Genomic DNA, 27,271 nt, shown 5'->3' with positions numbered 1-27,271 from the left:
AAGTCAGAAAAAGTGAAAGTGGAGCTAAGCTTTGTAAAGAGGAATTCTGGAGAAGCTTTTGGTGTGCTGTGAATCTCATCACTCAACCCAACTGAGATGCAGAATGTCCCTGCCTTGTATCTCAAACCTAATGACTGGCTTCAATGATCAATACTTAATAGGTATCCTCTGTGGTCTGGAGGACAGAGTGGCCTGTTTCTAAAATCTGCTTGAGAAATTTAAATGGCAAGAGCCTGATCAACTGCCTGGTTTGGGGTGGAGCAAAGGGGTTTATTGTAGCAAAGGGATATCTTACATTCCCAGCGTTTGGGGGAAACAGTGAGGGAGTGTTTCCCCTGGGCCAAATGCAGGAGAGAGAGCTGGAATTGGGTTCACATTAGAGCTATCTAGAAGGCTGAACATTCTTCAGGCAACAGGAACTGACATTATCACCAGCTTCCTAGGGACTGACAAAGGAGTAAGTGACTAACTACAGTGAGATTTATTTGTCAAGATCAAGAAAATTGCAGATAAGAGTATTTCAGTGGTGAATGATGTGTTTTTGAAAAACCCATGAAAGTACCTCCCAGAGTAAGAGTCAGCTCTTCTATACACTCAGCCCAGTGAGTACAAAGTAACCCATAATAGTGCCAGCCAAGTAAGAGTGCTCCTGCCTTACCTTCTTACTTCTCCTCCATCCTCAGCACCAACCTGGGAAGAGAAACCAACCACACTTTCATTTTCCCCAAATGTAGGGAGCCAAACCAAGGAAGAGGGGAGTCTTGAACTTTATAGCAAGTTTGTAATTTTGACTGTTGGGTTGGATATTTTTATTTCTAGTCTGCCTAAGAAGAGTGAGAAAAATCATAGGGTTCACCTGAGTTTGCACTTAGTTGAAAAGTTCTCCCCACTGATCACATTTAAAAGGGAAAGGGTTACAAAGTAAAATAACTTCTGTTACCTCCCATGACTCACATTTGTGCACCATACTGGCTGATGAGACATGTTCTCTGATTGCGGCAGGTGCCAAAGATGTTGACACCAGGCAGTACTCAACAACAGACAGTGGGTGATGTTTGGGAAGATGGTGAAGGTCACATGTGGCAGTCTAGGCAGGTAGCCAGCAGGATAGTTGATTACTTGACTCCTGGGTAGAGTACTGTGATAGGTATCTTGGAACTCATGTTTTCTGCAGTAACCTCTTTTGGTGGCCCATCCAGGTATCCTTTACTATAGTGGTGCACCCATCCTACACCCACACCTGTATTCATCTCCTAAGAATTTTCCTTGGCTGACATGAGGCTCTTCACACAGAAATGTTTGGGAGATTGTGCCCACCCTCCTGGGGTGGTCCTTTGCCAATGCCTGACAAATATGGAGGTTCAAAAGTCTGACCACTTCCTTTAAAATGGGACAACTTGTAGGTCTTCGTATACTCTAGAGCTCTCTAAGAGATCAATCTAATGATAGATTTCATCAAAATCACATCTTTGCTTAGATTTTTGCTCTGCTCTATTCTGCTTTCTTATCTTTTTACAATTTTCTTTTGAGAACATTCTCTCAATAAATCACTTGCACAAAAATCCCATCTCAGACTGCTTTTAGGAAATCTGCCAGAAGACCAGGAGTGATCTTAGAAAGCTGGATGTAAAGAATGGGATTCTGAAGTGGGATCATCTGCTGGCTGAATGCCAATGAGGACCCCATTACTGGTGGTAGGTGAAGTATTAATGATTCCTGGCATAGTGTTGCAGCAGTGAAATTGCTTAGGTTTTTACCTGCGAGGAACTGGGACAGGAAACAGGTGGAGGGGACATAGCTTTTGCAATCTCACTGGAATTTTATTGGAATAATAATTATAGGGCTTTTCGAATTGGGTGCCAGTGCAAAGCACCATTTAATGCATTGAAGAGAGAAAATTACAAGTTTTTGTCTATTAATCACCAATTTGAAGCAAAGTGTGAAATTCAGAGGGCCTCCTTGGCAACTTTTAAAGAGATATAATCTCCTGAGACACGGAGGGCAGTCTGAGCTGATGACTAGGATTCTTTAGGTTTTAGAAGAGCACGTTCTGTAAATGTGAATACTGCTTTCATCCAGTTACTGGCTGATGTCAAAGGCTCCTTATTTTGAGTGACGTTCAGAGAAAGAAAATCCTCTGCAGCAGGTGCAGGCCATTGCTTTGTCACTTGAACCACATGACTCGGCTGATCCCATGTTACTAGAGGTATTTGTACTGAGCAGAGATGCCATGTGGTGTCTCTGCCAAGCCCCGGCAGGAGAGTCACAGCACAGACCTCTAAGATTCTGGGGAAAGGCCACACCATCTGCAGAAAAGAACTCTACATTATTCAAAAGTAGCCTCTAGAAAGATACTGGGACCTGGTAGACACTGGTCATGTGACCATGGGGCATCAAGTGAGCATGCAGCCAGCAGTGTTCATTATGAACTACATGCTGTTAGACCCACCAAGTCTACGGTTTAGTGGACCCAGCAGCAATCCATTGCAAGATGGTGTAGTTATTCTCCAATTAGGTTCAGAGGTCACAGAGTAGCCACGTGAACAAGTGGCCCTGACTCCCATGTCACTCACTATTATTGCACGGATGATGCTCCCTCAGTTCACACCTGTGGCCTCATGGAGAGTTCCTTATGAGGGACTGATAAGAGAGAACAAACAAACAAACTCTGCTTGGTTTATGCAGAAAGCAGCTCTAATATACTGGTACAAACCAAAAATAGAGTGTGGTTTCAGGACAGCCTTACTTATGAGTGGCCCTCTAAAACAGTGGTGAGTGGAGATCCTCCCGGTGGGAAGAGTGGAGGAGCTTTAACGGGTTTTCTTGATCATCTATTTTGTATGGAAAACTAAGTGGCTTGAGTTATACAAACACAGGTGCAGTGATGAATTGCTTTACTGGTTGGTTAGGAGCCTGAAAGGAGCAAGATTGGAACATCTATGACAGGGAGGTCAGGGGGAGAGTCATGTTGAAGGACTTATTGAGGGAACAGATACAAAGTATGAAGATTTTTATATCACATAATAAATACTTACCACAGGCTATCTATTGCAGAAGCACCTAAAATTGAGTATATAGGATGACTTGGCCAGTAGATGTTAGCCAGTCTTTGTCCTCAGTCACCCCTTGATTGAACAATGGACTAATGAAAGAAAAAGCCAATAGCCTGGGCTTCCTCTTACCAAGGCTCACCTAGTTACTGCCATTGCTGAATGTCAACTTTCCAGTAACAGAGACCAATACTGAGTCTTCAGTAATGTACCTTCTCTGGAGGAGACCATACACTTGGTGTAAAATTGATTACATTAGACCCCTTACCATTCTGGAAAAGGTAGCAATTCACCCAGATTTGGACTGACATGTATTCCAGGGATGGTTTGCCTTTTCTGGCTCCAGGGCTCAGTCAGCATCACTGAGAGCACTTCCAACATGGATTCTGCATAACTTCTTCTTGAACTAAGGGACCCACTTTATAGCAATGAAGGTACAACATTGGGCATATGACCATGGATCCAGAGCCACTGGACCTGTTTTATGACACACCATCTAGAAACTATTGGCTTCATAGAGCAGTGGAATGGCCACTTGAAGGTACAACTGTGGTGCCAGCTTGGAGAGAGCATCCTGTGAGGATGATGCACTATCCTTCAACATGTAATATATCTCCTCAAACCAACAGCCACTGTACGGGGGTGTCCACAAGAGGTAGAATATTGAGTCTAGGAACCAAGAAATGGAAGAAAGAATGTCCTATTTATTATCACTCCCAGTGACCCACTGGGGAAATTTGTTTTTCCCATTCCTACAACTTCAGGCTCTGTGGGTCTAGAGTACTTATTTTTAGTGAAGAGATGCTTCCAACAGGAGACCTATTAAGAGTCTCACTACAGCTAAAGTTATAGTTGTTGTCTGGTCAATTTGGGCTTTCCATGTCAATAGATAAGAAGGCACAGAGCAGAGTTACTACACTGGAAGAGGTAATTGACCCTGATCACCATGAGGAGGTAAGGCTGCTGCTATGTCATGGGAGCAGGCAAGAATATATTTGACATATTTTTGGCACTACCATGCCAAGTTTTAACTGTAAATGGCAAGTATAGCAACCCTGGTCTGATCAGGGCATGATAAAACAAGTGTTCAGATCCCTCAGGGGTGAGGGTCTGGGTCTTCCATCCAGGCAAGCCACCAGCAGAGGTGAGGGGCATCTCTGTGGGGTGTAGAAGATGATGAGTATTAGTTACCACCTCAGGACCAACTTCAGTAGCTGAGGCTGGAGTTCATCCCACTGACCCCCTCTGCTTATACATTTACCCAGAAATTATGACCAGCCAGAGACCTAGAGAATGTGAGTCTGGATGGAATAAACTTAATGTAAGACAAGGAAGATATTACATATAGTAGATAGATAGATAGGTAAGTAGATAGAGAGGTAGAGTATACAAAACTATATATACAAAACTCTTAGCACTGATCTGGCATATAACGTGTTCAATAAATGATAGATACTTTTATCAGTAGAAGTATAATTAGTCTGTGCTCAGCATTATCCATAAACTTCTTTGTGTTTATTCACTCCTTTGAATAATTTTATCCAATTTTGGGGAATAAAATCCCAGCTTTATTACTTAGAGCCAATTTGGAGAATGTACCATATATATGTATATATATGTGTGTGTATACACAGTCAAGCTTTCTATGACTTTTCCTTGATTTAAACATAATCACAATTAATAGGCAATGTTAAGCAATTGTAGTACTTTCTGAAGTGTAGAAATTATGCATACTGAGAAGACTCTTCTAAATCCCTTGCATTATTTTCTGTCTCTCTCCAACTATGTCATAAAATGATATGATTTTCTGCTTCTTTTCTGTGGGCTAGTCATGTCTTCTAATTTGGATGCTTAAAAGCTAGAGACATATCTCTTATATTGACTGTATCTTTAGCCTAGTGCCTGGCACTGAGTGTATAGCCAATAAAAGCTTGTAGAATAAGTAATAAATGTAATAATATTAAATCAGTTCTTGCTGCTACTCATCAGGGAGTAATCTAACATAGGATTGTCTACGCGAGAAGTAACTCAATCACAAATCACTGCTGACAGTCTGGAGCATTTACCCTCAACTTTGAACTAATATTTAAAACCAATCTTTATTTTCTCTAACCCTGGCAATCTTCCCCTTTTACTCTCTCTCCTCTCATCAATCTATCCAACCTTTTTCTCTCCAGTCTTCAGTCACAATAACATTTTTCTGTACTTTTGTCAGTTGCCATGGAAAAAAATGACTATCCCATTTGAACTATCCCCATGTGATTTCATGTGAGACTGTTATACATCACACTATTCTAAACAGACTCTAAATTTTGTAAAATCCATTGAGCTACTTTTGTAAGATGCTGTGACAGTCTTTTTCAAGGTCTCACAACTGGTAAGAGAAGAGTAAAGACTCTAGTCCTGGTTTGGATAGTTCCAGAGCCCATGATACATTATTCAGCAGCTGTACTCTATTACTACTACTCCAGTAGCCAAATACATGGTTTGCTTTGGTCATCAGCTTTCTCATCTCGTTCCTAGTTTTCTATGGTAAGATATGAGAAACACTTTTTCTTCATTGCTCACGTTTCTCACAAGGGGCTTCTGCTTCACATCTTAAGAGGAAACAGTATTAGAAGGAAACCCAAAGATTTTGTCTTTCTTATCTCAGTTGCTCCTGCATGTAAGAGGAGAGGAGGTTTCTTCTTTTTAGCTGATTGGTGAGATGTGCTTGTCATCCATCCATTACCCAATGTTAATGACAGAATAGACTATCTCTCTACTCAAGAGGCAGACCTAGAAGTCTCTCTTTTTCTCACTTACTCACTTGCTCTTGTTTTTTTTTTAACATCTTTATTGGAGTATAATTGCTTTACAATGTTGTATTAGTTTCGGCTGTATAACAAAGTGAATCAGCTATACATACACATATATCCGCATATCCCCACCCTCTTGAGTCTCCCTCCCACCGTCCCTATCCCACCCCTCTAGGTGGTCACAAAGCAACAAGCTGATCTCCCTGTGCTATGTGGCTGCTTCCCACTAGCTATCTATTTTACATTTGGTAGTGTATATATGTCCATGCCACTCTCTCACTTCGTCCCATCTTACCCTTCCCCCTCCCCGTGTCAAGTCCATTCTCTACGTCTGCGTCTTTATTCCTGTCCTGCCCTTAGGTTCTTCAGAACCTTTTTTTTTTTTTTTTAGATTCCATATATATGTGTTAGCATACAGTATTTGTTTTTCTCTTTCTGACTTACTTCGCTCTGTAAGACAGACTCTAGGTCCATCCACCTCACTACAAATAACTCAATTTCATTTTTTCTATGGCTGAGTAATATTCCACTATATATATGTGCCACATCTTCTTTATCCATTCATCTGTCGATGGACACTTAGGTTGCTTCCATGTCCTGGCTATTGTAAATAGTGCTGCAATGAACATTGTGGTACATGACTCTTTTTGAATTATGGTTTCCTCAGGATATATGCCCAGTAGTGGGACTGCTGGGTCGTATGGTAGTTCTATTTTTAGTTTTTTAAGGAACCTCCTTACTGTTCTCCATAGTGGCTGTATCAGTTTACATTCCCACCAACAGTGCAAGAGGATTCCCTTTTCTCCACACCCTCTCCAGCATTTACTGTTTGTAGATTTTTGATGATGGCCATTCTGACTGGTGTGAGGTGATACCTCATTGTGGTTTTGATTTGCATTTCTGTAATAATTAGTGATGCTGAGCATCCTTTCATGTGTTTGTTGGCAATCTGTATGTCTCCTTTGGAGAAATGTCTACTTAGGTCTTTTGCCCATTTTTGGATTGGGTTGTTTGTTTTTTTTGATATTGAGCTGCATGAGCTGCTTGTATATTTTGGAGATTAATCCTTTGTCAGTTGCTTCGTTTGCAAATATTTTCTCCCATTCTGAGAGTTGTCTTTTCGTCTTGTTTATGGTTTCCTTTGCTCTGCAAAAGCTTTTAATTTCATTAGGTCCCATTTGTTTATTTTTGTTTTTATTTCCATTTCTCTAGGAGGTGGGTCTAAAAGGATCTTGCTGTGATTTATGTCATAGAGTGTTCTGCCTTTGTTATCCTCTAAGAGTTTCATAGCGTCTGGCCTTACATTTAGGTCTTTAATCCATTTTGAGTTTATTTGGGTGTATGGTGTTAAGGAGTGTTCTAATTTCATTCTTTTACATGTAGCTGTCCAGTTTTCCCAGCACCACTTACTGAAGAGGCTGTCTTTTCTGCATTGTATGTTCTTGTCTCCTTTATCAAAGATAAAATGACCATATGTGCATGGGTTTATCTCTGGGCTTTCTATCCTGTTCCATTGATGTATATTTCTGTTTTTGTGCCAGTACCATACTGTCTTGATTACTGTGGCTTTCTAGTATAGTCTGAAGTCAGGGAGCCTGATTCCTCCAGCTCTGTTTTTCTTTCTCAAGATTGCTTTGGCTATTCGGGGTCTTTTGTGTTTTCATACAAATTGTGAAATTTTTTGTTCTAGTTCTGTCAGAAATGCCATTGGTAGTTTGATAGGGATTGCACTGAATCTGTAGATAGCTTTGGGGAGTGTAGTCATTTTCACAATGTTGATTCTTCCAATCCAAGAACATGGTATATCTCTCCATCTCTTTGTAGCATCTTTAATTTCTTTCATCAGTATCTTATAGTTGTATGCAAACAGGTCTTTTGTCTCCTTAGGTAGGTTTATACCTAGGTATTTTATTCTTTTTGTTACAATGGTAAATGGGAGTGTTTCCTTAATTTCTCATTCAGATTTTTCATCATTAGTGTATAGGAATGCAAGAGATTTCTGTGCATTAATTTTGTGCTACTTTACCAAATTCATTGATTAGCTCTAGTAGTTTTCTGGTAGCATCTTTAGGATTCTCTATGTATAGTATCATGTCATCTGCAAACTTCTTCTTTTCCAATTTGTATTCCTTTTATTTCTTTTTCTTCTCTGATTGCTCTGGCTCAAACTTCCAAAACTATGTTGAATAATAGTGGTGAGAGTGGGCAACCTTGTCTTGTTCCTGATCTTAGTGGGAATGGTTTCAGTTTTTCACCATTGAGAATGATGTTGGCTGTGGGTTTGTCATATATGGCCTTTTTTATGTTGAGGTAAGTTCCCTCTATGCCTACTTTCTGGAGAGTTTTTATCATAAATGGGTGTTGAATTTTGTCGAAAGGTTTTTCTGCATCTATTGAGATGATCATATGGGTTTTATCCTTCAGTTTGTTAATATAATGTATCACATTGATTGATTTGCATATATTAAAGAATCCTTGCATTCCTGGGATAAACCCCACTTGATCATGGTGTGTGATCCTTTAAATGTGCTGTTGGATTCTCTTTGCTAGTATTTTGTTGAGGATTTTTGCATCTATGTTCATCAGTGATATTGGCCTGTAGTTTTCTTTCTTTGTGACATCTTTGTCTGGTTCTGGTATCAGGGTGATGGTGGCCTCGTAGAATGAGTTTGGGAGTGTTCCTCCCTCTGCTATATTTTGGAAGAGTTTGAGAAGGATAGGTGTTAGCTCTTCTCTAAATGCTTGATAAAATTTACCTGTGAAGCCATCTGGTCCTGGGCTTTCCTTTCTTGGAAGATTTTTAATCACAGTTTCAACTTCAGTGCTTGTAATTGGTCTGTTTGCATTTTCTATTTCTTCCTGGCTCAGTCTTGGAAGATTATGCTTTTCTTAGAATTTGTCCATTTCTTCCAGGTTGTCCATTTTATTGGCATATAGCTGCTTGTAGTAATCTCTCATGATCCTTTGTATTTCTGCAGTGTCAGTTCTTACTTCTCTTTTTCATTTCTAATTCTGTTGATTTGAGTCTTTTCCCTTTTTTTCTTGATGAGTCTGGCTAATGGTTTAGCAATTTTGTTTATCTTTTGAAAGCACCAGCTTTTAGTTTTATTGATCTTTGCTATTCTTTCCTTCATTTCTTTTTCATTTATTTCTGATCTGATTTTTATGATTTCTTTCCTTCTGCTAATTTTGGGGTTTTTTTGTTCTTCTTTCTCTAATTTGTTTAGGTGTAAGGTTAGGTTGATTATTTGAGATTTTTCTTGTTTCCTGAGGTAGGATTGTATTGCTCTAAACTTCCCTCTTAGAACTGCTTTTGCTGCATGCCATAGGTTTGGGGTCATCGTGTTTTCATTGTCATTTGTTTCTAGGTATTTTTTATTTCCTCTTTGATTTCTTCAGTGATCTCTTGGTTATTTAGTAGTGTATTGTTTAGCCCCCATGTGTTTGTATTTTTTACAGTTTTGTTCCTGTAATTGATATCTAGTCTCAGAGCATTGTAGTCAGAAAAGATACTTGATATGATTTCAATTTTGTTAAATTTACCAAGGCTTGATTTGTGACCCATGTATGATGTATCCTGGAGAATGTTCCATGAGCACTTGAGAAAAGTGTATTCTGTTGTTTTTGGATGGAATATCCTATAAATATCAATTAAGTCCATCTTGTTTAATGTGTCATTTAAAGCTTGTGTTTCCTTATTTATTTTCATTTTGGATGATCTGTCCATTGTTGAAAGTGGGGTTTTAAAGTCCCCTACTATTATTGTGTTAATGTCGATTTCCCCTTTTATGGCTGTTAGCATTTGCCTTATTTATTGATGTGCTCCTATGTTGGGTGCATAAATATTTACAGTTGTTATATCTTCTTGGATTGAACCCTTGATCATTATGTAGTGTCTTTCTTTGTCTCTTGTAATAGTCTTTATTTTAAAGTCTATTTTGTCTGATATGAGAATTGCTACTCCAGCTTTCTTTTGATTTCCATTTGCATGGAATATCTTTTTCCATCCCCTCACTTTCAGTCTGTATGTGTCCTAGGTCTGAAGTGGGTCTCTTGTAGACAGCATATAGACAGGTCTTGTTTTTGTATCCATTCAGCCAGTCTATGTCTTTTGGTTGGAGCATTTAATACATTTACATTTAAGGTAACTATCGATATGTATGTTCCTATGACCATTTTCTTAATTGTTTTGGGTTTGTTATTGTAGGTCTTTTCCTTCTCTTGTGTTTCCTGCCTAGAGAAGTTCCTTTAGCATTTGTTGTAAAGCTGGTTTGGTGGTGCTGAATTCTCTTAGCTTCTGCTTGTCTGTAAAGCTTTTAATTTCTCCATCGAATCTGAATGAGATCCTTGCTGGGTAGAGTAATCTTGGTTGTAGGTTTTTCCTTTTCATCACTTTAAATATGTCCTGCCACTCCCTTCTGGCTTGCAGAGTTTCTGCTGAAAGATCAGCTGTTAACCTTATGGGAATTCCCTGTATGTTATTTGTTCTTTTTCCCTTTCTGCTCTTAATATTTTTTCATTGTATTTAACTTTTGATAGTTTGATTAATATGTGTCTTTGTGTGTTTCTCCTTGGATTTATCCTGTATCGGACTCTCTGTGCTTCCTGGAGTTGATTGACTATTTCCTTTCCCATATTAGGGAAGTTTTCAAGTATAATCTCTTCAAATAGTTTCTCAGTCCCTTTCTTTTTCTCTTCTGCTTCTGGGACCCCTATAATTCAAATGTTGGTGTGCTTCATGTTGTCCCAGAGGTCTGAGACTGTCCTCAATTCTTTTCATTCTTTTTTCTTTATTCTCCTCTGCGGTAGTTAGTTCCACTGTTTTATCTTCCAGGTCACTTATCCGTTCTTCTGCCTCAGTTATTCTGCTATTGATTCCTTCTAGAGAATTTTAAATTTCTTTTACTGTGTTGTTCATCATTGTTTGTTTGCTCTTTAGTACTTCTAGGTCCTTGTTAAACGTTTCTTGTATTTTCTCCATTGTATTTCCAAGATTTTGGATCATCTTTATTATCATTACTCTGAATTCTTTTTCAGGTAGAGTGCCTATTTCCTATTCATTTGTTTGATCTGGTGGGGTTTTACTTTGCTCCTTCATCTGCTGTATGTTTCTCTGTCTTCTCATTTTGCTTAACTTACTGTGTTTGTGGTCTCCTTTTCGCAGGCTGCAGGTTTGTATTTCCCGTTGTTTTTGGTGTCTGCCCCCAGTAGTGGGTAAGGTTGGTTCAGTGGGTTGTGTACGCTTCCTCGTGGAGGGGACTGGTGTCTGTGTTCTGGTGGATAAAGCTGGATCTTTTGTTTCTGGTGAGCAGGACCACGTCTGGTGGTGTGTTTTAGGGTGTTTGTGAACTTATTATGATTTTAGCAGCCTCTCTGCTAATGGGTGCAGTTGTGTTCCTGTCTTGCTAGTTGTTTGGCATGGGGTGTACAGCACTGGAGTTTGCTGGTCCTTGTGGAGTTTGATCTTTGCGTTGAGATGGAGATCTCTGGGAGAGCTCTCACTGATCTATATTATGTGGGGCCTCTGGTCTCTGGTGGTCCAATGTCCTGAACTGGGCTCTCCCACCTCAGAGGCTCATACCTGACACCTGACCGGAGCACCAAGACCCTGTCTGCCACACGGCTTACATGTAGATGGGTTAAATTCTCCAATCCAAAGGCACAAGGTGGCCAGCCTTCTGTACTCTGCTCAGTCATCCAGCCGGGAGCCGTCCTTCGGGCCTGGTCAATAGGGAGAGCCTTCTTTGGATCCAGGTCCAGCTGCCTTCCCTTGCATCTAGAAGAAGCAGCCAACGCCCCCATTGTCCCCTATCCCCACCGCAACTCATCACAATCCTGGAGCACCTGAGGCTCCACTGCTCTTGTTTTTATTCTTGCCCTTACCCTAACTATCTTTGTGTCTTTTGTAGCTGTCTGCCACATGAACTGGTAAAAAGTGTGGAGGAATCTTTATTGGTGTCTTCCTCCATGTGAAAAGCAGATTAAGTAAGCTTTGTTTCATCAGGAACATGGTTTTTTCAATTTCTCTGACTACAACTAGGTGGTTAATTCACTGCTTAAAGTTTTGGAGAGAGTATGAGGCCTGTCATGATTTCCAGTTTGAACTCACTACTAATAAGCAACATTTGACTCTCTGTACCCTCAATTAGCTAAAATTTGGAGAATCCCCTATACCTCCTATTGTATTATTTTGTTGAAAAATTCACCAGTGAAGCTATTTAAACATGAAATTGAAGATTTTAAATATTACAGATTTATTTCTTTAATAGGTATGAGACTAATTCAATATCTAATACTTCTGGTATTAGTTTAGATAAATTATGTTTTTTAAAGCTATTTATTCTGTCAGCTGACTTTAAACATCTATTGGCATAGAGTTATTCATATTTAAATATCTGCAGAATCTACTGTTATATCCCCTTTTTCATGTAATTAGTAGATCATTGCTTTTTATCTATTCTCCTTTTCAATATATGCATACAATGCTATGAAATTCCTTCAAAGCACTGCTTCAGCTGCATCCCACAATTTGGACATGTCATATTTATATTATCATTCAGTTAAAATGTCTAATTCTCCTTGTGATTCCTTTTTCAATTCCATGTGCTATTTAGAAGTATGTTGCTTAGTTACCAAATATTTGGATATTTTCTGGGTTTTGTTTTTAGCTTAACTTTTACTGTGGTAAGAGAACATATTTAAATGATATGACTACTTAAAATTTCATGAAATTTGCTATTTTGTTATAAGTTTTGTGTGTGTTTGAAAATAAAGTTTTGTCAGTTTTGTTTGCAGTGTTTTCTATGTCTGTTAAGTCAGTTTTTAAAGCAATGTTTAGATTTTCTATATTGTTACTGATTTCTTGTCAGTTATTGAAGAAGGTATTAAAATTTCTCAATATGATTGTAACTTTATTATTTCTTCTTTAGGTTCTGTCAAGTTTTGCCTTATAGATATTAAAGTTGTATTATTAGGTACATACATATAAGAACAGTTATATCTTTCTCATTGATTTATTCTTTTGTTATGAAATGTTCTTCTTTATCTCTAATAGTTTTTTTTATTTTGATGTAGACCATTTTTAAAGACTTTTTTGAATTTGTTACAATATTGCTCCTGCTCCATGATCTGGTCTTTTGGCCGTGAGGCATGTGGGATCCCAGCTCCCCAACCAGGGATTGAACCCACACCCCCCACATTAGAAGGCAAAGTCCCAACCAGTGGACCGCCAGGGAAGTCCCAATTTTCTTTTTTTAATATCTACTTTGTCTTATGCTAGTGGGACTATAGCAGCTTTCTTTTGGTTAATGCTTATGTGGCTCATTCCTGTACCTTTCTGTTAATTTATTTTTAAAGAGAGTCTCTTATAAGCAACAAAAAGTGGTTTTTTTTCCTTTTAAATAAAATCTCATAGTCAAATGGTGTTTTAAACTAGTCTTTTAATTGGAATATTTGTCCATTTGCATGCTGTGCAATTATTGACATATTTGTGTTTATAGATATCATTTTACCATTTGTCTTCCACTTGTCCCATGATTTTTATAATCATTTTCCTCTACCTTTCTTCTGTTAGATGTATACATTATTTTGTTTCAAAATTTTCCCTCTATTGTTTTATTAATTATGTATTCTTTTGTTATGCTTGTAGTATTTGCTTTAGAGACATTACAGCACACATTCTTGACTCATTAGAATTAGTTCTTTTACTATTACACAGACTGGCTGGATGTTACAAATTTTCAATTACATTTACTCTCTCCTGCTTTATGTGCTATCCTACATTTTAATTCTATGTATATTTAAAAATCCCACATGACACTATTATATATCACATATATTTATCTATATATTAGCACTTTTGTTATTTTTAATTCCTTCTTAGATCTCTTACTTTCATCTGAGGTCATTTTCCTTCTTTCTGAAAAATTACAGTTTTCTTAGTATTTCTGTTAGTGAGAGATGGCTGGTGATTATTTCCCTCAGTCTTTGTTTTTCTGGGAAAGTTTTAATTTTGCTCTTACTTTTGAAATATATTTTCAGTGGATGTGGAATTCTAAATTGACACTTACCTTCAGTATGTTAAAAATGTCATTGTCTTCCCCATCTCATAATTTTGATCTAGAAGTCAATTTGTAATTCTTATTGTTGCTTCTGTGTAGGTAATGTCTTTTATGTCTACTGATTTTTAAATTTTTCTTTTTTTTTCTTTTTAATTTTCAGCAATTATGATGTGTCTGGTTGTGATTTTATTTACATTTATTTATTTATTTTTAAAATTTTATTTATTTATTTTTCGCTGCATTTATTTTTCGGGTCTTCATTGCTGCACACAGGCTTTCTTTAGTTGTGGCGAGTGGGGGCTACTCTTCATTGTGGTGCATGGGCTTCTCATTGTGGTGGCTTCTCTTGTTGCAGAGCACGGGCTCTAGGCCTGCGGGCTTCAGTAGTTGTGGCACGTGGGCTCAGTAGTTGTGGCTCGTGGGCTCTAGAGCACAGGCTCAGTAGTTGTGGCACATGGGCTTAGTTGCTCCACGGCATGTGGGATCTTGCCAGACCAGGGCTTGAACCCGTGTCACCTGCATTGGCAGGCGGATTCTCAACCACTGTGCCACCAGGGAAACCCTATTTATATTTATTTATATTTATCCTGCTGGGGTTTCATAGTTATTCTTTAATCTGTGAGCTGATGTCTTTTGTAAATTTTATAAGATTCTTGGCCATCATCTCTCCAAAAATTGTTTCTTGCCCTCTCTTATAATCCACTCTTTATCAAACTCCAATTTACATGTATGTTAAGTTTTTTCACTATACCCATTTGTCTCTTTTTCTCCTTTCTACACTTGTTTCTCTCTGTGTTTTAATTTGGACATTATCTATGGACCTTTTAAAAATTTATTTAAGCCACACTTCAGCTGTGCCAAGCTATTCAGAACTCTTAATTTTAATTATGGTATTTTTCAGTTCTATGAATTCCATTTGATTTTTTAAAAATAATTCTTGCTTTTCTGGCAAAATTCTCTTTGTTTTCTCAAGTATCAATTTATTAATTAAGACTTTTTTAAAGTCAGTTTCTGATTAGCTCCAATTTTGGATCATCTGAGAGTTTGTTTTTATTGTGTGTTTTTCTCTTGATCTTGTCTTTTGGTGTGAATACATGGATGATAGAAAACTGCATGGAAAAAAATCTCAAAATAATTATGCTGAGTGAAAGAAGCCAGAAGAAAAAGAATACCTAGTCTTTGATTCCATTTATATAAAATTCTAGAAAATGCATACAAGTCTATACTGAGAGAAAGCAAACCATTGGTGGCCTGGAAATAGGGCAGAAATCAGTCTATAGACATTTGAAACTTCATAACAGCAAATCTAATGAATAATATGATATAAAAAGGAAAGTTTGGACAGGGTCATAAAAGGATTATTTTGGGAAGTTACCTTTAGTCTGATTTGGTGACAGACTGAATGTGAGGAGTGAAGGAAGAAAACAGTCAGGAGTGATAACATGGGTAGCTATTTTGGTGATGGTGCCGTCTATTGAGGTAACACCGGGTAAGAACAGGGTTTTTGAAGACAAAATGTTGAAAATACTTTGAAACATTTAGTGTTTGTACAGTTATGTTTATTGATTTGGAACTTGAGAGAGATCTGGGAGATAAAGAGAAGGCAGTGCAAGCCAAGGCAGAGTGTTGTAGAGAAAGAACAGAGGGCTGACCACAGAGCCGATAAGAACACCAAATGCTAAGCAGAGAAAGGGGCAGTAACAAGGTGCCGTGGAAACCAAAAATAAGGAGATTGTAAATAAGCTAATGTGTCATCAAAGGTCAAAAAGTGGGGCCAACTCTCTGTAGCTTCTCAAGTCTCCTGCCCCATTTGTGTGATATTCTGTCTGCCTCCTATGCTCTTCCCAATTTCATTCCTTGTAAACTGTTCCTCCTTCAAGGAGGCCACCTTTTTTGGCAAGTTCCCCCCTGAGCCCCTCAGGTAGGCTTTGGAGCACACTTCTTATGGTTCCATTTGTTTTGATTCCGCTCATCACATTACATTTAAATTATTACTCTACAAGCCTATCTCCTTGTGAGACTGTGACTTGATTTTGTATTCCTGGCACCACTACATTTCAACCTTGGCTGAATCCCTAGTGCCTAGAGTAGTAATTTTATTGAAGACACTAGAAAGTTATTTGTTGAATGAATAAAAAGCTACTCCAAAAAATGAGGGAATCTAAATTGCTAATGATGAAAAAAAGTAAACAGTGTTTTAGGGCATATTTTAGGGATTGGCCACAAACTAGCTTAGGCAAGTTGCTGCATTTTCAAGGGAATTAGCTTCCTCTGTAAAATCAGGTTGTTGGTTAATGATGATATTCTATGTTCTATGACCAGTTCTGTTTCAGCAATTATTTTTATTCTGGATTTAAATAAATATTTTGATTGAAAAACAATCTTTCTCTTTCTGCCTGTCTCAGTTCTTCTGGGCTCATTTGTTACTCATGGCACTGCTTGTCACCACATGATAGGGTTAACACAGTTTCTAGCACACTTGCCCGGGTTCCCTGACCAAATAGCTGAAAGCAGAGATGTGAAGACAGGACCTGAAAATTGGTCTATTCATAGCACACACTTCAAAGTTCCTGGGATGTATTGCTAGCCATGGATATGTGTCCCAATCCATGTGCCTAGTGCTCATTAAACTCTAGGTAGATAAAGGAAATTAGATGGCAGGACTAAAAGTCATGCTTTTTATTTCGTATCCCTTTTTTCTATGATTTTCATGGTAATTCATGATTAGGGAAACCCTGAGGCTAATTGCCTGTGTGGTATTGGTGAAACAGGGCTAATCACATAACCACATGGAATGAATATATGCTCTAGTTCCTGGCATAGAACCTGACACTATGAAACTAGAATCAAGACGTTATGATAGTAGGTATTAATACATAAATGCTGACTGATTAAAAAAGAGAGTATTTTCTCTGTTGGTGAGAAAATGAACCTTTTGTGGACTGTGTATTCATTTTTGCGTCATAATGAATTGAAAATGGTTAGCATACCAAGCATATAATTGAAAATGTATTTAAAATATATACATAAGATGTTCATTACAGAATTATTTATAACAATAAACAGTTTGAAATAAACAAAATACCTTTCATCATGGGGTTGGCTAAAAACCTCTGGCATGCCAATCCAAAGCAATATCATGAAGTCATTTTTTAAAAAGTATAGTATAACTACTGAGCAAAGTTATTGCATGTACATGGTGATTATAACCATATAACTATGTGTATATAAAGAAAAGCCCATAAAAGTAATTGTGTGAGGATAGTGGTCTTTGGATAAATATTTTTCTTACATCTAATTCCCAAATTTAGGGATTAAATATCTCACATGTTTAAAATAAAATGGTTTAAAGAAGGTTTCTAACTACCTCAAACACTGACATTTCAGAAAGGAAATACATATAACTTATCTCTGGTGGGTGTGATCCAGGAAAATCAGAGGATCCTGAACAAAGACAGTGTTTTGACATTTGAAATACAAAAAATAGTAATGGTGGATTTATGTGGTTTCCTTCGCTGGTGAGCTCCAGATAGGTAGGGGTTTGGGTAATTGTCTTTGGATTCGGAGAGGAGTAAACTTAAATCCTAGCTCTGGCCTCTGGAGAAATTGCATAACCTCTTTGAGCCTTGGTTCTCCTCTCTGTAACCTGGAGGTAATGTTGTCTCTTTCACAAGGTTTTTTGTAAATAATGGATGAAGTGGAATAATATATGTTAAATACTTAGCACAGTGTTTTCTGATAAGTGCTTAGAAAGTTATCTTACTTATGCTGTTTGATGTAATGCACTCCTTGGTTCTTTCAATGTTCTTGTGAGATGGAAAGTGGTAACCATTCATTATGTTTCCTTTGCAAATGGGGAAATGGAATCCCCAGGCTTGGATGCACTAGTTCAGTGTCATCACCAAGCCAGGTAAAAAACACTGAAAACGTGAATACAGTTGACCCTTGAACAACACAGTTTTGAACTGTGTGGGTCCACTTATACGAGGATTTTTTTCACTAAATGCCTACTACAGTACCACAGGATCCGTGGTTGGTTGAATCCTCAGATGTGGCACTGCAGATATGGAGGGCTGACTGTAAAGTTACATGCGGATCTTCCACTGCATGGAGGGTCAGCACTCCTAATCTCTGTGTTGTTCAAGGGTCAACTGTATACAGCTCCAGCTTCTCTACATATATCAACCAGGGCAGGGACCAGGGTACATTCAAAAGCCAACGGATTTATTTTTCTCATATCAGGGATAAGTATATGGAACCAGGATGTTCCATCTTAAAATTTGCAATAAGAATACTATCTCAGAGTAGTATCTCAAACACAAAACTTGAAACCTATGCACTCAGTTAACATGAAGTTTAGTTTCTTTCCATGGATTCTGTCTTTCTACTACCAAAAGAACCTTTCAGAGGCTCACTCATGTGCAAAAACACCATTATTGTTCCTTAATCTCTGATATGATCATGAGACCAGAGAACTTTACAGCTGTGGTATGAAGCCGGCACCTCAAGAATAATGTGCCACATCCTTATTTCTGTTGCCAAATCCAGATGTGTGGAGTCCCAGCAGAGGCCTGCACAGAGCAACAGAGGTCCCAGAAGACATGCCTCTACTTGATCTTATCACCTGTCACATCTGAAGCAAAATGATGAGCCTCCTTCGCCACCCACTTTTAACACTCTGCATGCTTCATTGGTAATTTAAGGCCTAAGAGAAAGTCCTTATCTTGTCCAACTTAGCCAATTGTGCCCCATCCTGAAATTATCTTGGATTCTCAATGATAAAGCTGATACTGTGAACTAATAGGATGATTTCTGGAGTGAAGAAGCTGATAACTAGGATGGCTACCTCAGAATAGGTTCTGGTGTCTGAGTCCTCATGAAGCCAGAACTACCATTATCTTCCATGTTCTAGTACCAACCTGCCCATTGTGCCGTCGTCTTCCTTCATACTGATTTCATATTAGGAGACTGATAGCCCTTCTGTGTCCCTGGGTCTATATCATGGTCAAGCCAATACACCTGGATAAGTTTTAATGACTTTGAATCTTGGGAACAATGACTTAGGGTCTTAATCTTTTCCTCTGGAAGAATACCTTGCTTTCCTTACAAAGTTTTCCATTTTCTTCCTAAGAAATAAAACTGCATATTTACAGTTTTTCTCGTGCAAAAAACAAATATGTATCCAAACTACAACCTCAAATAAACCCTGCCATACATAAACTTTGAATAAAGGCTTTACTTCATTCAAAGCCCTATAACCCATCACATTTATTATTCGTTTAACTTACTTTTTAATATTTATCAGAATAACTTGGTTACATAATTTTAAAAAGCCAAATAGTAATTATAAAAGTTAATATTTATTATTTACTATGAGCCAAATATTGTTCTGGGTATTTTACATATATTATTTAATTCTCACAGTTACCCTTGCAAAACAGGACTCTTGTTATTCTCATTATAAAGGTGAAGAAATTGAGGATGAGAGTGGTTAAATAACTCATCCAGGTCACACAGCTACTAGGGCTCAGAATGATAAGTTAAATCCAAGCAGTCTGATGCCAGACCCCATGCTCTTAATACCAGCAATACTCAGCCTACAAGGCTTCCATGAAAGAAACATAGCAATCCTCTACTCCCCTATGAGACAATCTCTTCGATTACTTCAATTGTTTCTTCTGGTACTTACATTCTTACTGTAAGTAATATTCTTTGTTTTACAATTTTAGATGTTATATATTGTGTTTCAGCTATGGAGGATGATATTGCCATCACCACTCTCCTCAATATTTTCCTCCTAGTGTAATTATATCACCTGTGGCAGAAATCACTATTCATTGTTTACAGTATTATTATTACTAAATGAGTATTTTTCACTGACTTCACTTCTTTTTTGTGCATAGCTATTCATTAGTTGGTGTTAATAATTCTTTCTTTTATTCATTCTCTTAATTTTCTGTTTCTATCACTAATGCTTTTTGCCCAAGCCCTGTTTTTCCTCAAGTTGTATAATTTCTATTAAATACATGAAGTATATGTTGGTTCCTTATCATTTTTTCTTCAAGCACTACCTTCTGGGATCCTCCAACTTCCTGCTCTTTTCCTGGGACTTCCTGTCACTTCCAGCCAGGGTTAGGGCCACTGTTTTTTCACGATCCTCTTTCATGATTTGCTTCCTTATCTTAGTGAAGCAAATGTCTGAGGATCTTCCTGCGGAAAAATGCATGAGCTGTAAATTTTGTGCTCCATGGGTATCATTTAGGAACTGCATCATCTCTATTGACAGATTGTATACATTTCTTCTTAAGTCTGCATCCAATGACATTACATTAGTAATTTGAAATTGACCATAGTATATTTGCTTCATGGAAATCAGCAAACACTATAAATCAGTGCTTTGTTTGTTTGTTTGTTTGATTGATTTTCCAGGAAAGCCTGTTGCTAAACATTTACCAGCATGCCAATGCTGCTACCTGTTACTTATAAGCCTTTCGGGCAGGGTGGGGGTGGTTTACAGTGAAAATTGCTGAATCAACTGGTTTCTGGTCAGTATTCTTCTCTGCCAGCACCGGCTAATTGGCTTTCTCCAATCTGCTTACTTTTTCAGTGTCTTCCCCTCTTGTAGAAGTTTGTGATTTCTTAGTCATACATCTTTATCTTTCGACTCTTGGTTAAGACAGATTTGAATAGAGGGAAGCAACAAATATATTTTTTTTAATCCCACCACACATATCCAGAAATCCCACATTTAAATAGAAAACTCCCTGAGTTCATTGCTAAGGACAGCAGCCCAGGCAAGAGATGGTGTTGCCTTGGATCAGAGAGGTGGCAGTAGAGATGGAGAGAAGTAGATTCACTTGTGAGATTTATAAAAATAGGAATGGAGTTTCAAGAATGTCTCCCAAGTGTCTGAATGGATGGGTTCACAAAGTGCCATTTGTCATTTAAGGAGAAGATGAAATCTGAAGGAGGAGCAGAGCAGGCGGGGAAGATGAAAAATCTGTATTTGGATGTGTTAAGCCTGACACGCCTCTGGGACATACAAGTAAAGATGTCAAGTTGGCAGGTGGTTATATGAAAATGGAGCACAATAGAGAGGCCTACTGCATTTCCAACTCTCCAACTCTGATTTATTTTTCTTCTAGATAAGCTGCTGGCTTAGTGTAGTTGCATATATGTGTATTCTCTTGACCAAGTGTGGGAAAAGGTGAGCAGATCCATGTGTAATTTATTATGCTGTCTTGAGGGTCCTTGGTAAATTCAATGGAGATGGAATTTTAGTCCACCTGATCATTGGGCATCCTAATGGCATCTGGTACTGAGGCATGCTGCTAATGAAACAAAAAATCTCTTATTATGGCATTGTCAGGGCTCATACCATTCCTCTTGCCTCCATCTCTGGCTGGTATAGCAGATAATCTAAACCTTGGCAATATCTTTCATCCCGTGCATGGATAGAGCTATCACCCTTCAACTTCCACTATAAGATACTTTTCTAAGATAGTCCCATGACAGACCTCTAGATTACTGACTCAGCTACCTTTTGCTTCCCCCATTGAGTAGATAGGAATTTCTAGATGCCATCCATGTCCATGGATGATGAGGGAGACTCTAGTGGCACTATCTTTGATTCTTTCTCTTAGCTTTATCCCTCAGCTATCTGTTAGCCTACCACCTAGATAGCATCTTATTGAAATCAGTACTTCTTCAAAGGAAATAGAAATTTCCCCAATATGTGGCCAGAAAAGTAAGAAACAAGCTGTAATTTACTCTTAGCCCAAATTTTATGATTATTTTAAACAGTTTTATCTACTCGGTTTTGACTCAGAATGGAGAGCTAGGACATGTATCTTTCACTGCTTCACCCTCCCTCACTGCTGTTTCCTATCCAGAACCTGCTAGACTGGCTTTTGTCTTCTATTTCCTAACAGGTGGGGAGATAAACACTTGCGCACATAATATCCTCCATCTCTCCAATCCATGATTCCTGGTAAGACTCCACTTTCAGACCATGATAAGCTTTGTTTTCTATAGAGGTAATTTCTAGAATTTGAAAATTCAATTTCTTTCTTGACCAATTCTGCCCTTTAAAACTAATATATGTTTATATGCTCTAAAAATGTCAGCCTTGAGAATTGATACAAGCAATACTTTCTTTCTTTCTCTGGATTTTTTTGCTTTAACAATAGGAATCCTTCCCAAAGCAAAGTCTAACTTTTAAAACAATGAAGGAAATGCCATAATGTAAGAGAGAAACAAAAGTACAGCTATCTGTCTTTACCTATCTATCTATCTATCTATCTATCTATCTATCTATCTATCTATCTATCTATCTGTCTGAATGGTAATTGAAGTAGTAGGGTATATGTGTGTGGGCATGCGCACAGACTCTTTTAAGAAGCTTAATAGAAAGAAATCAGTACCCCGTAGGGGGCAATGTGGACTGGACAAATGGATAGTGTTTTTTTTTTTAAGTAAGAAATAGTAGAGCATGTTTGATTGCTAATGGGAATCAGTGATTCAGTAGAGAGAGAGGCTTACGAGATAAGAAAGAGAGAATAATTTAAGAACTGAGATTACTGAGGAGTCAAGGAAGAAGGGGACCCAATGCTGCTGATAGGAGGTTGGGTGACTTCTCTTGTTAAAAACAAAAGGTAAGGTGAAGGTACTGACATGTTTATAGATTCAGTAGTGAGACCTGTGGGAGTTCATGGTTAACAGCTCCTCTTTCTCATGAAGTATGATGTAAGGTCATTAATGTGAAAGAGAGGATAGAAGGAGGTGAAAATGTGAAGAGAATTTAGAAGATATGAAATCATATTTGCAGATAAAAGAGGAAGAAAAACACCGAATACGAGACCCTGATTTGGTGATCCTTAGGGTCTTGTTGAGTTTTAGACCTTTGTAATTATTTTACTGGTCCATTGCATATGTGAGTGTTTTTCTGATCAACAAGAGCTGAAGCAAGCATCTTCAGAATTTCCCCTACCCCATAATCTCATGCGCCTTTGCAAATTCTGAAGTCTTGTTGTTAGAAGCCAGGAAACACTCTGCCTGTGGTCTTCCTGACAATGGATAGAGGAAATGGGTTGCTCTCTAAGATTCCATCCATGCACAAATCACTGCTCTGTTCTTCTATTCTGATTCCTGTGTCCTTTTCAATTTTTCCTGTTCCTCTCTCGTCTCCTAATATCCAAATTGATGCAGTAGCTCATGACCTACTCTGAAACTCAGGGGGTACTTGAAGAAGATATTTTCTTTGCAGTCATGCAGAGGAAGCTATGTTCAGACTGTAGAAGAGGCATATTTGTGCCGGCTTGTTTCTTCACTAGCACTGACACATTGTTCGTTTAATCTGTTCAGTCTACTACTCCATTAGCTTTATCCTATGGTGGGGCTGGCCCATTTATCCCTGCTTAAAATTTAATCAGACATTTCACTGCTCATCAACATTCTAACGGGACCATTTAGAGCACTGAAACTCCACACATCTCTGCTAATTACTGCTAGCTGACAGATGTCACTTTCACTGTCCTCTCTTCCCTGTCTCCTCCAGTTGCACAGACCTGGAGAAGCTTATTCTTTAAATAAACCTTAAAGCAGAAACACAATCAGAGATTAATGGAGAGACGCCAATTCATGTTTCTGCTTGAAACATCAGGACTTGAAGCTCACTCTCAATTTTTTTGTTGTACAGAGTGAAAGGGTCATACGAAGTAGAAGGGATGCAGAAGAATGACTAGACTCCCCGATCTGCCATGCTTGTCATGCCTTTCTTAGGCTACTGTCTGCTCATGTTTGTTCCTTATTCAGCTGTGAAATTGGAATCACAAGAGGAATGTTGAGTTTTCATCGACGAGATTCCTCCCATGATGGAGCACAAAGAAAGGAGGGCTGCTTTTGGAGCTGGAGAAAAACATGGCAGGTGACAAGCACTCTTGGCATGTAACAGTAGGCCAAATTTATTTGGTATTATCAAATCCTGGTTCTCTCCAACCACATACTCCCTTCCCCTACCACACACATATAAATGCTGTTTTCAAGGACACTGTAAATGTTATTGCAGGAAGCATCTGAATATGAAAAATATATTTAAAATGAGATATTAATAGCTCATGCCCTTTTCTCTGAGACAGTTGCAGAAAGAGTAGGGCCATGTTTTATGCTTCAAGAGTATGGAAGAATTTCAGATGACTAATTGGTATTCTTAGATTGAACAAAATGGGATTTACACAGGCTGATTCTAATTTACTATATCAGTTTTCTAGTGCCATAACAATCCTGCATAACAAACAATCATAAAATTTCAGTGGCATAGAGCAATAAATGTGTTTGCAAGCTATAGCTGCTCTGACCAGGCTCAGGTAATCTCAGATAGCCTTGTTCATGAACCTGCAGTCAGCTGCAACTCGACTGGGTGGTTTGGTTGTTTGGGGCTGGGCTTGCTTATATGTCTGGAGGTCTCTAGATGATGGGGTTGGTCTGCGATAGACTTGGCTAGGATGATTGGGTCAACGTGACTCTGAACCACATGTCTTTCATTTCTGGAAGGCAAGCTCAGACATGTTTTTATTGAAATAAGAGAGGGCAAGAGAGCAAGTAGAAATGTAGAAACACCTTTTCCAACCTCTTCTTGAATCATTGAAACCCCATTGGTCAATGTAAGTCTCATAGCCAGGTCCAGAGTCAAATTGGTAGGGTACTATAAGATTATATAGAAAAGGTTGTAGATAGAGGGAAGTGTGAAGAATCAGGCAAGGAATACAATAAATCTACTATGCCTAAAGATAAAAGACTGAATGCTTCCTACCTAATATCAGGAACAGGGCAAGGAAATTCACTCTCACCACTTTTATTTAACAGTGACGTGCAATAAGGTAAGGGGAAAAAAGGAATAATATTGGAAAGGAAGAAGCAAATCTGTGTTTCTTTAGGATGACAGGGTCAAATTTATAGAAAATCTTAAGGAATTTACTAAAATATTATAATTAATAAGTGGATTTAGCAAGGTCATAGGGTACCAGATTAATATACAAAAATCTATTTGTGGATGCTAGCAACTAAAAATTTGAAAATAAAAGTAAACAAGAAACACTTAGAAATAAATTTTGATGTGTAGCTCTCATCACTTCAGACTACAAGATACTACTAAGATTAATTAAAGAAAACCTAAATAGATGGAGATTACATGATGTTCTTGGATTGACAAACCTCGATATTATCATTAAGATAGCAATTTCCTCAAACTTTGTCTTTAGATTTAATATAATCCATACCAAAATCCCAGCATTTTTTCATAAATTGACAAATTGATCCTAAAATTTATATGGAATTCCAAAACACCTGGAATACACAAAACAACTTGGAAAAAAATAAGAAAGTTGGAGAACTAACACTATCTGACTTTAAAAGTAATAAAGCTACTGTAATCAACACCATAAGGTTTTTTTTAATGTCTGATTTTGTATTTTTTTGAAGTATAGTTGATTTACAATGTTGTGTTAATTTCTACTGTACAGCAAACTGACTCAGTTATACACACATATATATTCTTTTTTATATTCTTTTCCATTATGGTTTATCCCAGGGTATTGAATGTAGTTCTCAGTGCTATATAATAGGACCTTGTTGTTTATCCATTTTATATGTAATAGTTTGCATCTACTAACCCCAAACTCCCAGTCCATCCCTCCCCAACCCACCCTACCCCTTGACAAGCACAAGTCTGTTCTCTGTGTCTGTGAGTCTGTTTCTGTTTCATAGATAAGTTCACTTGTGCCATATTTCAGATTCCACATATAAGTGATATCATATGGTATTTGTCTTTCTCTTTTTGACTTAGTTCACTTAGTATGATAATCTCTAGCTACATCCAGGTTACTGCAAAAGGCATTATTTTGTTCTTTTTTATGTTCTTTACATATATACAATGGAATATATGCAATATTCCATTGTATATAAGTAACACATCTTCTTTATCCATTCATCTGTCAATGGACATTTAGGTTGTTTCCATGTCTTGGCTATTGTGAATGGTGCTGCTATGAACATAGGGGTGTATGTATCTTTTTGAATTACAGTTTTGTCCAGATATATGCCCAGGAGTGGGATTGCTGGATTATATGGTAATTCTATTTTTAGTTTTCTGAGGAACTTCCAATACGGTTTTCCTAGAGGCTGCACCAACTTACATTCCCACCAACACTGTAGGAGGGTTCCCTTTTCTCCACACCCTCTCCAGCATTTGTTATTTGTAGACTTTTTAATGATGGCCATTCTGAATGGTGTGAGGTGGTACCTCATTGTGGTTTTGATTTGCATTTTTCTAATAATTAACAGTGTTGAGCATCTTTTCATGTGCCTGTTGGCCATTTGTATGTCTTCTTTGGAGAAATCTTTTAAATTTTCCACCCATTTTTCGATCGGGTTGTTTGTTTTTTTGTTGTTGAGTTGTATGAGCTATTTGTATATTTTGGAAATTTAGCCCTTGTCAGTCACATTATTCGCAAATATTTTCTCCCAGTCTGTAGGTTGTCTTTTTGTTTTGTTTATGGTTTCGTTTTCTGTACAGAAGCTTGTAAGTTTGATTAGGTCCCATTTGTTTATTTTTGCTTTTGTTTCTATTGCCTTAGGAGACTGACCTAAGAAAACGTTGGTACAATTTATGTCAGAGAAAGTTTTGCGTACGTTTTCTTCTAGGAATTTTATGGTGTCATGTCTTACATTTAAGTCTTTAAGCCATCTTTAGCTTATTTTTGTGTATCGTGTGAGGGTAAATTCTAACTTCATTGATTTACATGTGGCTGTTCAACTTTCCCAATACCACTTGCTGAAGAGACTGTCTTCTTTCCATTGTATATTCTTGCCTCATTTGTTGAAGATTAATTGACTGTAGGTGTGTGGGTTTATTTCTAGGCTCTCTGTTCTGTTCCATTGATCGATATGTCTGTTTTTGTGCCAATACCATGCTCTTTTGACTATTGTAGCTTTGTGGTACTGTCTGAAGTCTGGGAGGGTTTTGCCTCCTGCTTTGTTCTTTTTCCTCAGGATTGCTTTGGCACTTCTGGGTCTTTTATGGTTCCATATAAGTTTCAGGATTTTTTGTTCTAGTTCTGTGAAAAATGTCATGGGTAATTTAGGTATTACCTAAATGATAGGTATCACATTAAATCTGTAGAATGCTTTGGGTAGTATGGCCATTTTAACAATATTAATCTTTCCAATCCAAGAGCATGGGATATCTTACCATTTCTTTGAATCATCTTCAGTTTCCTTTATTAATGTTTTATAGTTCTCAGCATATAGGTCTTTCACCTCCTTGGTCATGTTTACTCCTAAATATTTTATTATTTTGGATGCGATT

The sequence above is a fragment of the Eubalaena glacialis genome, chromosome 10, assembly GCF_028564815.1.
Source record: "Eubalaena glacialis isolate mEubGla1 chromosome 10, mEubGla1.1.hap2.+ XY, whole genome shotgun sequence".
Taxonomy (NCBI): domain Eukaryota; kingdom Metazoa; phylum Chordata; class Mammalia; order Artiodactyla; family Balaenidae; genus Eubalaena; species Eubalaena glacialis.
The sequence above is the reverse complement of the archived record's forward strand: the minus strand, read 5'-3'. Positions refer to the sequence as shown.